We start from the raw sequence: 13503 nt of genomic DNA on the forward strand, positions 1-13503 counted from the left end.
AACACACTATTACAAAGATTTTTGGGTCTTTAAAGATCCACCCAAATTGTTCGTAATTTGACATTTTCATATCTTATACGTAAAACTGCAAACACGAATTAAACATATATACAAATATAAATAATACTGCCATCTAGTGTCATTTACCATAGGCTTATGTGATCTAGTGATCGTTAGAACTAAATTCACCATCAATAGTTCACAAATTCACCATACATGGCATCCATTTAATCAACTACAATTGAACTGTTGCTATGGTAACTATAATACAATTGTTTACCGTTGTGTACATATCCCATATGGTCTAGTGGCTAGGATATCTGGCTTTCACCCAGAAGGCCCGGGTTCGATTCCCGGTATGGGAAAGTTTTTTTTTGTTTAATTTTATTATATTTTCCCTTATTTTACAAATTTTCTATTTGAATGTGTGGAACTGTATATGATTTTAAAGGATAATGACAACTTGCGGTTACAGAATATTCGATAATAATTTGTAAACATTAATGACAATCGGCTAGCATTCTAATACCCAGAGAATAATTTTCAACAGTTTAACACGGTTTTGATGACCTTACTTTACACATATTGATAAAATAAAATAGACCTAGATTATCTCATATATAACAAATTTTCTATTTGATTTGAACTGTATAGGATTTTAAAGGAAAAATGACAACTTACAGGCACAGAATATTCGATAATAATTTGTAAACATTAATTACAATCGGCTAGCATTCTAATACCCAGAGCCCTTCAATACCGAACGGGTCCTTCAGTGAATGGGGAGAAGGCCAAGCTGATGGTATCAACGCGCAGGACGTCCAGTAGACACGGACCAACTTTCAAACTTGAGAACTACAGCTTCGAGGAAGAATTGAGTTGACCAAATGATGCTACTATGGTCTAAATAAGCAGTTTAGAAAGAAGGCCACCTCCCGCCAGACCAAACACATACGTTACAAGACGCTGATACTATCCGTGCTGTTATATGGGTGTGTTTGAGAGAAAATGTCTCCGAAAGATCTTCGGGCCGAACAGCTTCGACGATGAATATCGGCGTCAAATGAACCAAGAGCTTTACAATCGATACGCGGACATTAACATAGTCAGTCATATCGAGCTGCAGTGACTACGGTGGCTAGGCCATGTTGTGCGAATGAATGAGAATGTAGAAGGGTAAGGACACGAAATAGATGGAAAGATCAAGTAGAAGACAACATCTCGAAACATGGTATTTCAAATTGGAGGAGATGCGCACAAGACAGACGCGCTTGGAAATCTTTTTTAAGCTCGGCTTATGGAACAACCGTTCTGAAACAACCCAGCTAAGTAAGTATTTTCAAATTTATAAACTTTATGTATAAATCTAATATAAGTCACCTCAACGTTTTATGCCAACATAATATCTTGTATGCTTTATAAATGTCAATAATCACAAAATTTTGACAAAAGGAAGTGCACAAAATCACCATATTCTCCCCGACGGGGAATTGAACCCCGGTCTCCCGCGTGACAGGCGGGGATACTAACCACTATACTACCGAGGATTGTTATTCTTCCAATATAAAATCCTAATCACAAGATACGAAATTGCAAACTCCGCGAACAACCTTTTAAATTTACTAAATTTAAAAAAATATATATGTGCAGAAGTTCTATTCATGCGATATTTCGAGGAATTTTATTATACCACGATTTTAGTATTGTGTCCTGTGGTCTCATTAAAATAAAATATATACAGTAGAAATCGGATATAAGAAACTCAAAAAACCGGAGATTTCTTTCTTATATGCGTTTTTTTCTTATATGGAATTATCGGATATAAGAAAGTATAAGCTCGGTGTTTTTGATCATCTTTCTTATATGCGATTTTTTCTTATATGAGATGTGCTTATATCCGATATCTACTGTAGCATACATATATTGTCATGTATTTGGCATAAAAAGTGTTTTTACCGATATCTTAGACCATTATATATTTTAAAAAATCTGCAATATATTTACATGGAAATTATTATATAATTTGTGTTTTTTTTTTTTTTTTTTGGTAAAAATTTGTAAAAAAATTTGTAAAAAATTTGGTAAAAATTTGTAATTCAATCAGAAGCGTATTTAATAACTTTTATCTTGCATATTTTATAAATTCCGATACTATTCAATTTCCGAAAAAAGTAAGTGCACGATATCACCATATTCTCCCCGACGGGGAATTGAACCCCGGTCTCCCGCGTGACAGGCGGGGATACTAACCACTATACTATCGAGGATTGTTATCCTTAGAACATCAAATCCTTTCCATAAGTTGTGAAAATGGAAAAAAAACTAACAAACAACCCTCTAAATTTAAAAAACCTACAGAAATTCTATTCATTAAAATATGTATGTTTGTATATTTGTTTGCTTTACAAAATACTGCCTATTTTAAAAATATCCTCAACGAACACAGCGAGCTCTTCACTCATCCATACCGACGAAGTGCTGTTGTTTGTATAGGCGTAGAAACAACCCCTATACGTTTATAGAGGAACACAATGGATTTCTTTAAAGAATACAAGAAAATAAAACACACAGCAGAACATAAAGTTATGACAGCGAATATAGGGGGGATAACGAATGAAAAGCACATAAAGGAAACAGATTATAAAATGAATAAAATATACAATCTTTAGATGTAATGAGGGTAAAATTTTGTAATGAATAGCAGCGTAAGAAATTTTGAAAAAGGCATATGAGAATTATGAGATATAGAAGGCAGTGACAGAAACATGTTGCTTAGAATCAAACTAGGTTATAGTAGGAAATATGAAAAAGTCATCTGCGAATTATAAGTAAAAAATCAGGAACTAAAATCATGTTAGGTATATGGCAAAAAGGTATTCTTATTCCTCCCCGACGGGGAATTGAACCCCGGTCTCCCGCGTGACAGGCGGGGATACTAACCACTATACTATCGAGGATGTTGCATTAAATTGAAATTTATCCAAAATGCTGAATTCGCTGCACTCACACAGCCTTCATTTCAAAATGACTAGAAAAAATTCTCATTAAATCTGCAGTACTTTCGAGTTATATATGCAACTTTTTACTATTCTGTGTGTGAGGTCGAGAACAAAAAAGAAGGGTGTAAAAAGCATACATTTTGAAACAAATATTCATTTTTTATGGCAAAGGCGGGAATTTTGTATATACCTATATTGCCTAAAATCGGTCAAAATGACTTCATTCTGAAAAATTTTTTATTGTGTAAAGAAATTTTTTTAAACTATTTTTTTAATATTTGTTACATTATTTACAATCATACAAAACGTTGTTATTATTTGTTTTCGGTGGTAGGGCTCTCGGGTTTCCCCTTTTGAAAAATAAGAGCGCGGACAAAACGTTCAAAAAAAGAGGAAGACTTTACTCTAAGAGTGAAATCGACTGGAAATATAAAATTAATTTTTCCCGATTTGTGTGTTCGTATGTGTTTCTAGAGTAGCAAACGGGTTTCGATGTTGTTGTACCGATCTGGTCATATAAGAAATTTACTTTATACAGTAATAAAAGTAGTTTGATTATTTAATATTTCAAAAAGGTCAAAATGACCGCTTTTAGGCTATTTAGGTATAGCACATGTGAATACGGGGAATGAAAGAGGGGAGGAAGCAGCTACTATGATTAATAAACGCAGTTCTATGTGGTAGAAAAAGTCACCAAATTTTAAAAAGCTGAGTCATAATATACACAATTGTTTTTGTACTTGAAATTTAAAAACCGTCAAAATGACTGCTCTCGGCAATCTAGTGTTAAGGATATTCAAATACGAATAACTTTTCCCGGCCAATTTTAATCGATTGACGATCTGAATTTTTTGGCAATCTACGATGCACTGCAAAGGACACATAAAATATCTATAATCTCCCCGACGGGGAATTGAACCCCGGTCTCCCGCGTGACAGGCGGGGATACTGACCACTATACTATCGAGGATGTTAATACCAATTCTTAATCCAAATAAGTCGAGTTTTAACCCAGAAGTGTGGAGGAATGCAATGCAGAGGACATATAAAATATTTATACTCTCCCCGACGGGGAATTGGACCCCGGTCTCCTGCGTGACAGGCGAGGATACTGACCACTATACTATCGAGGATGTTAATACCAATTCTTAATCAAAATAAGTCGAGTTTTAACCCAAAAGTATCAAGAAATGCATTACACCTCTTATTTTTAAGTTACTGTGCTTACTACACGTTAAATATTATAATCAGAATGCTAAGGACCATTTACTCCAGAACATAGTGGTATGGTCTGAAGAACCTCAACAAGCTCAGACAAAAGTCTTGAACCATTTACCCGATATATGTTAACCGAACATTATCAAAACATTAATTCCTATCTGTGTAAACTTACGGGTATAAGCATGGACCCCAAAGAGACAAAAATGAAGTTTTTGTTCCCCATAATATTAAGTGATCATTACCAAAATTTCGTAATCCATAACTACGGTCTGTAATTTGAATCCAAATTATAATGGACAGACGGATACACATGGATGGATCTACTCATCAAGTGTGATAGTGGATCTAGAACTGGTAATTGGGTCTCCAAAACTCTTTAGTCCACATAAACCTCACGCCATAATTGGGTAGGCTTTAAAAATCATGAACTACAACATACGTATTACTAACAATAACCAGTTACCCACAGATTGGTTCTGCTGATATTTTCAATATCTCCGTCAACGCAGACCAAATTATTAATCTTATTTTCTTTGTATGTAGGATGGAATAACCTCAATTAAACTGATCCCATCAACAATCTGTCTAGTCGAGTCGAGTCCATATTGTCAAATTTCTACCAACGTTCTTCGACATTATCTATGTGTTCTCACCTAATTGTAATTTAAAATATTTTAATTATCTCCCCGACGGGGAATTGAACCCCGGTCTCCCGCGTGACAGGCGGGGATACTGACCACTATACTATCGAGGATGGATAAACAAACTGGAAATAAATTCGTAGAGTTGTTCCTTTCCAAAGTAATTAAAGAAAATCTCCAATGTTTGATTTGAAATGAATAAAAAATTTCAGGGTGGAACACTCAATAAGAAGCCTTATAATAGTAATACCAAAATATTTATATTGTCTCCCCGACGGGGAATTGAACCCCGGTCTCCCGCGTGACAGGCGGGGATACTGACCACTATACTATCGAGGATGATTGGGAATGCTTGAAAATAAAATCGTGTGCTGTTGCTGGACCAAATTACAATGGGCCAGTGCCACACTTTGGTAGCCTATGGTTATCTGTACACCGTACAAATATAACTTCTCTTGATTCCAATATTGATTTAAATCCGAAGAAGTACTACATAGCACTCCATAGGGGTACAATTTCCAAGTCTCGACTATTATTTGCAGGCAGGTTTTGTTTGAAAATGAATTCCAAATACGATAACAATATCGTCACAGGTAACGAATCATGGATCAATGTGTATGAGCCAAGAACAAAGCACCAATCGACCATGTGGGTTTTCGAAGATGAGACAAATCGAACCATTTAGAACCTCTGCTCATTTTCTAATTTAGAGTAGATAATTCTTAGAACATTGGTAGACGAATCATAGATCAATGGGCATGAGCCTAAATCAAATCACCAATCGACCGTTTGGATTTTCGAAGACGAGACAAATTGAACCATTTGCCCATTTGCGGAACCTCTACCCAATCTTCTAATTTGGAGTAAGTAATTCTTAGAGTATTGGTAGAAAATTGCCAATATAGGTCCATGTTTTGACCCAGTTGCAGTATGTTTAAGGTCCCAGCTAAGTTTGCGTATATTTTGTTCCATTCCAATCGAATTTATTAATCTGACATTTTAGTAGTTATCTTGAAACCTCATATCCAATAATAGTAATAAAAAATATTTCCCCAAGAGTACTCCCAAATATTTAGATATGTAATTATTGTTATTGCACTACAAACAATAACAAATATCACTTTCGACCTTTACCCTGTTGGGATATGCATATGTAGATATGTCCTCATTTCATATTAACACATGACTGATTGTCTGTAACCAAATATTTAAATAATTTATTATAATATGACAGCATATCCGTAACAACAACACACACGCTCACACGTGTTTGCATCAAAATTATTTGGCAAAGGATAACGATACCCACACATCCATGCCTATAAAAAGCCCCCAATATGTTTTCCTATATTTGTGGAAATGCCATTAAATACGGCATGACCGAATGTGTCCCCAGTGTAATACCGTAACTGAATCTATAATATGATATGTTATACCATAGGTGTAGTAGCATGTGTATGGTAATATTTTTATGTGGCAAGGTTGCAGCCCTTTTGTTTGTGTACACGGTAGCATGTATGTTTTATGACATATTACCACCACGAAAACCGAATAAAATTGTATCTTCTGAATTTTCATTTTTGCAAATGCATTATGTAAACAATTGTTGTTGTTGTTGTTCGGGGTCACATAAAACCGCATTCATATCTGCATTAATATTAGCATATTCACACATTTATGTTGCATTGAAAAAACACTGCATTATATTAAGGTTTGCTATCATAAAATATTAAGAGCGAAAACAAATCTCAGGTAATAAAATAATAATGCAATTAGCTCCGGACAGCTTCTGTAATGTAACAGAATGTAATTAACGACAACGAGAAGCTCGTGAACGAATTAAATTGTTATAAAGATATTTATAAGGTCACTGCATGTATCTTATATGAGAATATCAAGTCCTTTCGTTTAACCCATTACCGGCCTCTGACCCATATGAGGACACCTGTTTAAACAGAGACAACTATAAGTAATACCGTAAACTTTCTCATTGTAAATGCCCATAAGGCTTACGTGTGATTTATAAACAAGGACGCGTGGTCCCAAGAGCCAAATCAAGTGTTATTTTTAGTGTTTTGTAATCTCGGTTCAGTTGTGTTTTTTAAAAAGTTTTACTATTATTAATTATACCAAGTGATTTAAAGTTAGTAATTTTTGGTGTATAATATCTCGATTACGTGTAGAGAAGCGTGTTATATTTGAAAAAAACAAAAAGTGAAAAATTCGGCTAAAAGGTAAGATAAGGTTCTTATGTAGGGACACACCTTTTTCTAAAAAGTGAGTTTTTAAGTTTTTTATGGAATCCCTTTTTTTAGTCGATAATGAATTGATAAAAATCAATTAAAGCAATTTTTGACCGACAGTTTTCATTTGGGCGTTAATGGGTTAATAATAAGGTAACAAGATTTTAAGTGAGTGATAGAAAAACAACAACATTTTATATATGGTTAGAAAGTCTGTTCTAACACCATCGCGTAGGTCTGTGCTTCCAAAATTGCTTTCAATAATCTTCGTAATTTTCTCGGTGATCTCACCTAATTCAAAATATTTGAACTATCTCCCCGACGGGGAATTGAACCCCGGTCTCCCGCGTGACAGGCGGGGATACTGACCACTATACTATCGAGGATGGATAAACAAAGTAGTAATAAAATGGTAGAGTTGCTTCTTTCCAAAACAAAACAGCCAGTAAGGAAAGTTCAAAAGTCGGACGGGGCCGACTATATGATACCCTTCACCACTTTGGGTACATAAAAAAAAATGTCAATATCTACAATATCCTGTAGATAGAACGGACATAGAATCATTGGAGGACCACTGAGATGGAATCGGGCGAAATTAAATGTGCTAAATAGATATTTGAACCAATTGAAAAACCCCATACACATACCATTCTGAAATCAAGGAAAAATTGCATGTCAAACGGACAGACTTGGTTTCTTTGGTGAATCATTTGTATGAAATCGAGTAAAATTATGTATGAGGGCTATATAAAAACACATGGACCTCATTGAGTAATATAGTGTAATTGAGTAATATAGAGAACATAGTGATTACAAAAAACAAATGGTGTATGCAACACCTTTTTTTTTGTAATCACTATATTCAATTTTATACCCTCTACCAAATTTTGTGTAACCACCATTTACACAAAATCGAAAATATATGTAAGAATTATTATCAAAATCTGAACCGATTTCAACAAACCTTATCACGCATCATTTTTTTTCTTAATAGCATTCGCTATGCATAATTTTACTCCATCAGACTAATGTTCGGAGTTTGTTGTATTATTCACAAAAAATCGGACGAAACTATATTTAGGAGCTATATCTAAATCTGAAACTTCGCAGACATCAGTCTGGATCCAATGCAGTACTCCGTGCAAAATTTTGTTCCAATAGGACAAATATTGGGAGTTTGGTGTATCATTCACAAAAAAACGGACGAAACTATATATGGGAGCTATGTCTAAATCTCAACAGATTTTTACACAACTTCGCAGACATCAATCTGCACCTAAATCAGTAATCTGTGCAAAATTTTGTTCCAATCGGACAAATATTGGGAGTTTGGTGCATCATTAACATAAAATCGGACGAAACTATATATGGGAGCTATATATAAATCTGAAGCGATTTTCTCCAATTTCAATAGGGTTTGTCCTTGGGCCAAATAAGTGACCTTTGTTAAATTTCATCCAATTCGGATTATAAATGCGACCTGTACTTTGTTTACAATTTTACATCGACAGACGGACGGACGGACATGCATAAATCGACTCAGAAAGTGATTCTATGCATATTCTCAAAAGGAACCATGTGTCTATCTCGTTTCCTTTTACCTGTTACAAACATACGCACAAAGACATAATACCTTGTACCACAGAGTGGTGAAGGGTATAAAAAGTACTGGAACATACCATCTATGTATATTCCGAAAAGGAACCATGGATCCATCTCGATTAATGTTGCCTGTTGCAAACATATGCACAAAGACATAATACCCTGTACCACAGTGTAGTGAAGGGTATAAAAAAGGGTAAAATAATAAAAAAGGGTATAAATATGTATCGTCGTTCAACATTCCCAGAACACATTCCTATTTTAATTCTAGATCTAATTGAAGATTGGTTCAAATCGAAAAATACGATTAAATTTTATTATAAAAAATATTAATCGGCAAAATTTTGTGGGGGATGTAGAGGAAACTTTTAAACATCAAACATTAACCCTTGCATTTGTAATTCAAAAAGGTTAATATATCTTCCGATTTTGTGTATAAAATTCATTAGTGTTGCATACTTTTAGGCTGATATTATAATCGGTAAAATAGAATCTTAATTTTATGTATATGTTTCAGGGCACTTTCTGTCAAATCAGATCGTTGTAGTAACATCGCAACGGAACCAAATTTGTCATACTTTTTTTTTAATGTCGATACCGATTTTTCATTTGTGCATACGTACATATCTCAGTTATTTGGTGTTAAACTAATTTTCAATTTATGTATAAGTTTATCAAAAATTTCTTCATCGCCAAATGTAATTAGCACTCTAAAATATTATTTCTACGCAGTATGAATAATAATTTCTATAATAACATTACCATAACCTCAAACAAACAAAAAAAACGTTAATAATGCCTTGGGGTTGAGAATTAAAAAAAAACTCAAAAAAATACAATATAACAATTGTGTGCGTGTATGTTTTTCATTGCTGCAACATCTTATAATTATAATCATCTGTTCAAAAATATTGAAATAATGGCTAATTTATTTAGCCATTACAAAATGAAACCACCACAAACAAATTGGCTTTAAATGTGATGCACAGCTGTGTAAATTTCGATGTGCCGTTTGTTTTTTTTTTTCGTTTTGTCCTCTAGAAGTGTTGATTTTTTGGCAAACCAAAGAAAACTGTTTTTTGAAATGCACATGTTGTGAAAAAAAATCAAGCTACAGCAACAACAAAAAACTGTAACATTACAGAAAATTAAATTTATTGATCTCACAAATAAACGACAATATTGTGACATTATTGAACCAACCCCATTTATCGTGAATAGGTTACGGAAATATGTACGGCCAATGAATGTACGAGTATGACAAGCGAATTTCAACCACATAAATGAGGAAGGGTTGGTTACACACATTTTTAACATTTAGGGCTATTTATTTTATTCGGTTTGGCCTGTTTTTGAAAAAAAAAATACTCAACGTATATGAAAAAAAGATTCCTTTATAAAAAATCCACTAACCACCAGCCGCCAGGTCTCAGCTAATTTATGCTTAAATATTGTACTCTTTCATATCCACCCAGAAACTATGTTTTTTTTTTTTTTGTGAAATGGAGTGGGTAGTAGTTTTTTTCTTCGGCCGTCCTCGTGGTGTTCGACAGCTCTTGTTTCATCAAGAATTAGAGTTGGGTATTACGAACATTTATGTCGTTTTATTTGCAGTTTAGGGAGTTACGCAAAATTTATGTGTCTGGTATCGTAACAAGTACATGCGACCAACCCCTTGGGTGTTTTCCAGCCCTTTTCAAAATAGACATATACACACTCACTCTAAAAAAAGGGGAAAATACACTTTGTATCTGACACATAAAAAACCGTCAAAGAATAACAATGATATACAAATGAAGAGTTTACCACAAAAGATTTTCGTAGCCACAAACTTATTCTTGTGAAGTTTGTCGTTCGAAGCCATTGACTTTGTACTGGAGAAAGTAACGTGACAAAAAGAACAACTTAAGTAACACTTCTGGAGCAGTAAACCAGTAAGGAAAGTAGTAAAGTCGGACGGGGCCGACTCTAGGATACCCTTCACCACTATGGGTACATTAAACAGGACTATTAACATGAAATTGGATGAAATAAAATATGTGATATTTATCTAAATGTGAATCTACCTAGATTTGTCCATAAAGTGTGTAAATCGACTTCAAACAAATATAAATAGGTCATCCGGTTGACTATGTCTGTACTTCTAGAAAACGCAACTACGTAATTCTATGCTCAATTTTGTACGTTGTGCAAAATTTGATGTCAATCTGACTAACATGAGGAGTATGATGCCCAATTTGCTTGATATCGGGCGAAAAAATATATGTAAGCTATATCCACATATTAAGCGATTTCAAACAAACTTGTCACAGGTTAGGTTATACTAACTTTAGAACGTTTTGTTCCTATTGGTTCCTTGGTGCGTCAATTACATAAAATCAATCTATAATAAAATGGAGCTATATCTAAATCTGGACCGATTTTCACGAAACAAGGCAGACATCACTCTAGGCTCAATTCAGTACGTTATGCCAAATTTCGTGCAAATCGAAAGATATATAGCGACTTTGGTGAACCATTTACATGAAATCGGACGAAACTATATGTGGGAGCTATATAGAAATATGGACCGATTTTATCGAAACTTGGCAGACATCACTCTAGGCTCAATTCAGTACGTTGTGCAAAATTTCGGGCAAATCGAAATATATATATATATGGATGTTGGTGCACAATTTACATGAAATCGGACGAAACTATATATGGGAGCTATATCTAAATCTGGACTGATTTTCACGAAACTTGGCAGACATAACTCTAGGCTCAATTCAGTACGTTATGCCAAATTTCGTGCAAATCGAAAGATATATATGGATTTTGGTCAGAATTTACATGAAATCGGACGAAACTATATATGGTAGCTATATCTAAATCTTGACCGATTTTCACGGAGCTTGGCAGACATCATTCTAGACCTAAATGATTAGGCTGTACCAAATTTCGTGCTAATCGAAAGATATATAGGGACTTTGGGGCCCCATTTACATTAAATCGGACGAAACTATATATGTGAGCTATATCTAAATCGGGACCGATTTTCATGAAACTTGGCAGACATCATTCTAGGCCCAATTAAGTACGTTATGCCAAATTTCGTGCAAATCGAAGGATATATAGGGACTTTGGGTAACCATTTACATGAAATCGGACGAAACTATATATGGGAGCTATATCTAAATCTGGACCGATTTTCTTGAAACTGGGCAGACACCATTCTAGACTCAATTCAGTACGTTATGCCAAATTTCGTGCAAATCGAAAGATATATAGAGACTTTGGGGCACCATGTACATGAAATCGGACGAAACTATATATGGGAGCTATATCTAAATCTGGACCGATTTTCTCGAAACTTGGCAGACATCACTCTAGGCTTAATTCAGTACGTTATGCCAAATTTCGTGCAAATCAAAAGATATATAGGGACTTTGGGGCACCATTTACATGAAATCGGACGAAACTATATATGGGAGCTATATCTAAATCTGGACCGATTTTCACGAAACTTGGCAGACATCATTCTAGACCTAAATGATTAGGCTGTACTAAATTTCGTGCAAATCGAAAGTTATATAGGGACTGTTTACATTAAATCGGTTAAATATATATATGGGAGCTATATCTAAATCTGAACCGATTTTTCCCAATTTCAATAGGGTTCGTCCTTGGGCCAAATAAGTGACCTATGCCAAATTTCATCCAATTCGGATCATAAATGCGACCTGTACTTTGTTTACAATTTAACATGGACAGACGGACGGACGGACGGACAGACGGACATGCGTAAATCGACTCAGAAAGTGATTCTATGCATATTCTCAAAAGGAACCATGGGTCTATCTCGATTATTTTTGCCTGTTACAAACATATGCACAAAGACATAATACCCTGTACCACAGTGTGGTGAAGGGTATAAAAATTGGGGGAGGATAAATGTCTTGGAAAAAAATATATGATAAAACGGAATTGTAACAATTAAAACACAGAGTGCTAGCTAATGGGTAAAGGATAACAATCAAATGAGCTTAAGAGTGGGGTTTTTAGCGATATAAAAATGAATGGGAGAATCCTTTAAAGAGGAAAATCGATTTTTTTTATCCTCCAACATAATGTGGAGTGTGTATTAAATTTGTCATCATCAAGCTCATTGAACTATTCATTTCATCGTCAATGAGGTAGTTCCTTTTGGGAGTGAACCAAAAGAGATCGAAGCACTTTAGAAACGAACTTGCTCAGCCTATTTTTTTTTAACTGGAGGCTGGTCCTCCGCCAGCTAGTCCACTTTCTATTAGAATAGGACCATATACCATATGAACGAGATTTTCTTATATTTTTCGTTTAGTTCCATAAAACACGTGGCAAGTTATGCGAACATTTAACACAGAGCCATTTTGTAATTTTAAAGCCCGTAGGCGGGATTAACTCTTTAAATGTGTCTCTCTTGTGAGCCGTCCGAAGACGAACTGCTTGATCAACGTTAGAGATCTTATACTTGCATGAACATTTGAAATGATACCAACATTTCAATTTTTGATACCCGGATACTGATGACTTACAATGGATTCTTGACATTCAGAACGATTTCATTTGCGTGCAAAGTGTTTCTTATAAATACCTCTAATTGCCGTGTAGGCCATTACACTACATATACTAAATTTCTAACTTACAACAACAAAAAACATGATCGACAATTTATGACAATTATCACTTACTCCCCGACGGGGAATTGAACCCCGGTCTCCCGCGTGACAGGCGGGGATACTGACCACTATACTATCGAGGATGTTGAATACGTAT

General features: G+C 34.7%; 9 non-coding genes across 9 annotated transcripts; 1 reads left to right on the plus strand and 8 right to left on the minus strand.

The window, feature by feature from the left end:
* Window positions 1–293: 293 nt before the first annotated feature.
* Trnae-uuc (transfer RNA glutamic acid (anticodon UUC)) lies at window positions 294–365 on the plus strand. Its single transcript has one exon. It is a non-coding gene; the product is annotated as a tRNA-Glu (tRNA).
* A 1110-nt stretch (window positions 366–1475) lies between these two features.
* Trnad-guc (transfer RNA aspartic acid (anticodon GUC)) lies at window positions 1476–1547 on the minus strand. The gene has a single exon. It is a non-coding gene; the product is annotated as a tRNA-Asp (tRNA).
* Window positions 1548–2195: 648 nt separating this feature from the next.
* Trnad-guc (transfer RNA aspartic acid (anticodon GUC)) lies at window positions 2196–2267 on the minus strand. Its single transcript has one exon. It is a non-coding gene; the product is annotated as a tRNA-Asp (tRNA).
* Window positions 2268–2885: 618 nt separating this feature from the next.
* Window positions 2886–2957, minus strand: Trnad-guc (transfer RNA aspartic acid (anticodon GUC)). Its single transcript has one exon. It is a non-coding gene; the product is annotated as a tRNA-Asp (tRNA).
* A 940-nt stretch (window positions 2958–3897) lies between these two features.
* Window positions 3898–3969, minus strand: Trnad-guc (transfer RNA aspartic acid (anticodon GUC)). Its single transcript has one exon. It is a non-coding gene; the product is annotated as a tRNA-Asp (tRNA).
* Window positions 3970–4902: 933 nt separating this feature from the next.
* Window positions 4903–4974, minus strand: Trnad-guc (transfer RNA aspartic acid (anticodon GUC)). Its single transcript has one exon. It is a non-coding gene; the product is annotated as a tRNA-Asp (tRNA).
* A 154-nt stretch (window positions 4975–5128) lies between these two features.
* Window positions 5129–5200, minus strand: Trnad-guc (transfer RNA aspartic acid (anticodon GUC)). Its single transcript has one exon. It is a non-coding gene; the product is annotated as a tRNA-Asp (tRNA).
* Window positions 5201–7418: 2218 nt separating this feature from the next.
* Trnad-guc (transfer RNA aspartic acid (anticodon GUC)) lies at window positions 7419–7490 on the minus strand. Its single transcript has one exon. It is a non-coding gene; the product is annotated as a tRNA-Asp (tRNA).
* Window positions 7491–13417: 5927 nt separating this feature from the next.
* Window positions 13418–13489, minus strand: Trnad-guc (transfer RNA aspartic acid (anticodon GUC)). The gene has a single exon. It is a non-coding gene; the product is annotated as a tRNA-Asp (tRNA).
* Between the last annotated feature and the right edge of the window lie 14 nt (window positions 13490–13503).

The sequence above is a fragment of the Musca vetustissima genome, unplaced genomic scaffold (assembly GCF_032173495.1).
Source record: "Musca vetustissima isolate MV318-11 ecotype Yass unplaced genomic scaffold, APGP_CSIRO_Mvet_v1 utg39406, whole genome shotgun sequence".
Lineage (NCBI taxonomy): Eukaryota > Metazoa > Arthropoda > Insecta > Diptera > Muscidae > Musca > Musca vetustissima.